The sequence below is a fragment of the Sus scrofa genome, chromosome 13 (assembly GCF_054392235.1).
Source record: "Sus scrofa isolate SSC_HxYL_T2T_F1_AM1 chromosome 13, Sscrofa_HxYL_maternal_Yorkshire_Landrace_v2.0, whole genome shotgun sequence".
NCBI lineage: Eukaryota > Metazoa > Chordata > Mammalia > Artiodactyla > Suidae > Sus > Sus scrofa.
In genome coordinates, this window is record NC_139395.1 from 204,445,413 (window position 1) to 204,450,296 (window position 4,884).

The following is a 4,884-nucleotide window of genomic DNA, read 5'->3' on the forward strand; positions in this document are numbered from 1 at the left end:
CATCGTTTATATATATATGATGAAATGTATTTATATTCCTTATATATATATTTCTTAAAAAGAAATTTCTTATATATAGCAAAATGTTTGAATAGATTTAATTTATACTACTTTAAAACTAGAGGATGACTCTGGCCTAATTCATTCGTCTAATAATTATTAATAGTGTAATACTCATAATTACATTCATTTTACTGAATCTTCGTTATCAACAGTGTGCTCATCTTGACAGTGTGATGAAGGAAAAGTCAAAAATCAAATCTAACTAATAAAATGATTTAAAAGTTTGGGACCAGCACCTGTTCATGTACTTTAAGAAATAAATACCTAAGTACAGATTTGGGGGTTGGGGAGGGACAGTTTGTTTCATTGACTCCAGGATGCGCAGGCCTTGACTGCATCCTTCCAGAATGAGTACCACCTGGTTTTGAGGCTGCTGCTTGGTCCTTGGGTTCTCCCCTCTTGTTCAGCTAGCAGCAGCACATGGCATGTGTTTTCTTGGGCCTCAGATCCAGAGGTTTGTACGTCCTGCCTTATAGAATTTCCTGAGTTTCTCTTTCTGAATGGTAAGAACACAGCTGATGGACTTGCGAACAACCCAGATCTTGGGGAAGCCACCCCACCCGTCATTTTAGAGACCGCACAACAGGACAGCTCCTCCTTCAGGTCTTCCTGGGGTTTCCTTTTTTTTTTTTTAGTCTTTTTGCCATTTCTTGGGCCACTCCCTCAGCATATGGAGGTTCCCAGGCAAGGGGTCGAATCGGAGCTGTAGCCACCGGCCTACACCATAGCTCACTGCAATGCTGGATCGTTAACCCACTGAGCAGGGGCAGGAATCGAACCCACAACCTCATGGTTCCTAGTTAGATTCGTTAACCACTGCGCCACGACGGGAACTCCCTCCTGAGGTTTCTTTCAGCAGCTACTATCATCCTTAACCTTGGCCATGGCTGTACAAACTGTCACTGCCTTCTTGGAGGGAAAGAGCTAGAACTTTTAAATTACTGTGGGCAATACCTCATCTCATCAGTGCCTTTCATCTTAGTATTCCCTTACAGCCCTTTTTTTCTACTTTGCATTATTTTAGACTAAAGTTTATGCTTAGTTATGCACGTTTTATTTACCATTTTTCTTTCTCCTCCTTTAAACACCTTTTTCTCTCTCCCTCTCTGTCTCTCTCTTTCACTCTTTCTTACATACCTACACCCACACACACAGTCTTCGAGCCTTTTAATCAATGACCCATGAAATATTTCACTCTTTAGAAAAAGAATATGACAGTATCTGTTTCTATGTAGGAAAGTCAATGGAAATTTGAAGTACATTTCTAGATGGCTGTCTGTAGTATACGCTTTTTTAAGTATGAAGAATTTTAGACTCTTAATTACTGACATTTTACCTTCATTATACTGATACAAAGGGACACACCTGAATAAAAAGCAATATGTGTAGTCTTTCTCCTCAGTTCTATTGAAGATACATTTTATTGCGGAGCTATTGCAGACAAAAAAAAGAGAATTCTCCAGATGTTTATCAGAAATCAAATTTCTTTTTCCAGAGAACTGTTTCATATGTGTTCCTAAAGTCATGTGTTTCTTGTGTACAAATGACATACAGAATTTAAAAAAAAATGTAATTTCCAGGAAGAACTAAAGTTTCTTTCAAAACTTTTCTGGGTTCTTCCATTTCTATTCAGAAAGTTACCGAAGTAACAAGACTGCCAATAAGGAAATTCCCCTCTGATTGTAACTTATACTCGGTCAGAGAAGGCCAGAAGGGTAGGTATGGCTTGAGACATACCGTAGGAGGTTACCAGTAATACAGTAGTGAGTTTCCTCCCCATGTAGAAAAAAATCCTTCAGGACTGACAAGTCCCTACGGGAGTAACTAGAACTTTATGTGTCATATGAAAATGGAGTGCAAATTCTCTTCTCTCTGTCCTTTCTAGCCCTAGCTTCATAGACTCAATCTATTTACCACCAGGTTATTTTCCTCTGTCTTTCATAAACCTAACTGTTAAAAAATTTTTAAAAAAGGAGGACCCATCCTGTTGTTTTTCTACAGGTGCTGAATTATAAACCTCTAAAGTTTTTAACTACTTTATAAGGAAACGGAACAGGTCTTTGAAAGCGAGTGTAACAATAAAAAGGAGGGAGAAAGAGAAAGGAGACAGAACCTAAAGAAAAGTACAACTAGAATAAAAATCTCTTCTTGAAAAGACTGGACCTATCTATAAAATTCTCAGCTACCACCTAAACAGAGATCACAAAATTATGAAGTATAGTTTTAGCAGAAGATTCCCCACCCACTCAGCTGGAACTCACAGAGGTCCTCTCATCTCCAGGGAAACTCGAGCCATTTAAAATAGGTTTCAGACCAACTTTAACGAAAAAAATAAAAATCGTTATATAAAAATAAATAAATAATTTAAAAATAAAGACATATAAATAAAAAATAACGTAGGTTTCAGACGTTCCAAGGTGTACCTCTTAGTCTTTAACTCATTGCTGTTTTCAGCAGAGTAGAGGCAACAGAGGAAATATGATGGGTTCAAAAGCCAGGAACATATTTTCCCAATACGGCAACCTCCTTTGATCCCATAATCCCCAGTATATAAAATGCTCATCCTGTGATTCCTGCAAATGGCTCCCATCTCAGAATAAAGCCTAAGTAACAACGAATGAGAAACTCTTAACATGAGTTAGGGCTGTAACTTCATCACATGCTTTATGGGCGGCATCAATCATTGGTACATTTATAATTGGTATTTAACACATATCTTTTTTAATGATTTTTAGTTTTCCATTATAGTTGGTTTACAGTGTTCTGTCATTTTTCTACTGTACAGCAAAGTGACCCAGTCACACATATTCATATCTTTTTCTTAACACATATCTTTTCGATAGAATGAAGGAGTGAATAAATAAAAGTACAATAGCAACACATCAAATGAAGCTGATACCTGGGGCCAGAAATATACTATTTTGGAAACATTTTTTTTTGAATAAACTAAAATAAAATACTGGTGTTACCCAATTTTTTTCAGTTGTAATTCACCCACATTTGGCCCTTACCTCTAAACTAGCAAAATTCCTGCAAGACTTTTTTTTGTTGTTCCCTTTCTCTGACTTTAAATTTTTCTCATTATTAATCAATTCATTGTATTTTCTGATCAAAATTCCCCTTTGAATTGTAATAGAAAAAAATTGAGGTGCAAAAATAAAAGTCATTTGCAAGGGCACTGTAGTGACTCAGCTGCTGAAAATACTTCAAATTAAGCTTTCAATATTCCGACATATAGCCCCAAGTAGTATCATAATTATTGTTTGATCACCACCAAGAAGGCTTCCAAGTGACCCAATCCAGAATAGAATCTTAGTCATTTTTCAACCAGACAGCACACGAACAAGTCTATCAGCACACGAACAAGTCTATGTACTTTCTGAGACTGATTGGGGTATACTAGATAAGAATAAGAAAAATAGTTCTTTTTTTCAAATCAATGAAAAAAATGTTCCTTTTTTGTGTGGATTTGTATCAAGGTGTTTGTTTTACTTATACATATTTTTCCTTACAATTTCCAATTTATTTGAGATTTAGTCTGAATAAAAATCATGAATATTTAGGAAAGTTTTCTCAATACTACACAGGAAAAAAATATTTTTTCAACATAAAATATGCCACCCAGGGATTTTTTTTCCTAATTGGCTGCACAAATCAGATTTTAATGAAAGTAATTATATTCAGAATTAATTGCATTTTCCAAACTGTGAACCATAAAATGTTTGCTAAATATCCCATTTTAATGTTTCAGACAAAAATTGTATTCATTTCTTAACCAGGGTTACAGAGAAACATATTAAATGAGGTTAAGTTCCAAAGCCAAATAATTATCAAAAAAAGAAGAAAAAAATATTTGTTTAGTATGTTTGTTTCATATGCCCCCAATATTTAATACACTTAAACCTCATATTCTAATTATGTCTCTTAATATTATTTTAAAAACTTAGCTTAATAATAAACACAAGATTCCCAAGTAAATATTACACTGTCTAGACAGGGTATAAAATGATTTATTCTCCAATGTTTACCTATGTTTTGTTTTTTGTCTACAACATGGATTTTTTTTTCCACTCAATACATCTATTATCTATAAACAGATATGTAAACCCACACTCACAGGGGCAGCTCGTCTTAGGAAGTCTTTAGCTTACTCCCTTCATCTTCATCAGCCTCCTCCATCCCAAACTATGTCTAATAAATATGAAATCTACACACAAATAATTTTCTAGGCAAGTATGGCTTTAAGATTCGTCTCCTAAGGTACCAGTTCCAGGCAAATTATTACTCTTAATCCTCTGCATCCAAGCCTGGTCTGTGACCTACACCACAGCTCACCGCAACACCGGATCCTCAATCCACTGAGCAAGGCCGGGGATCAAACCCGCATCCTCATGAATCCTAGTTGGGTTCATTAACCACTGAGCCACCACATGGACATTTTTTAAATTTTGTATTAAAATATGGTTGATTTACAATGTTCTGTCAATTTCTGCCTTAAAGCAAAGAGACCCACATAATTCAAAGTTCATTAAATAGGCATTAGGATCCAAAGAAAAAAGTTAATTTGTTTAAAGTGACTTCTACCCATTCCTGGTCACATACCCAGACAAAATTATAGTTCAAAAAGATACATGCACTCTTAAGTTCACTGCCGCACTATTCACAATAGCCAAGACATGGAAACAATCTAAATGTCCATCGACAGGGGAATGAATGAAGAAGATGTAGTATGTATATATGATGAAATACTACTCAGCCTTTAAAAAGAACAAAATAAAGTCATTTGTGGCAACATGATGCAACTAGAGATTATCATAGTAA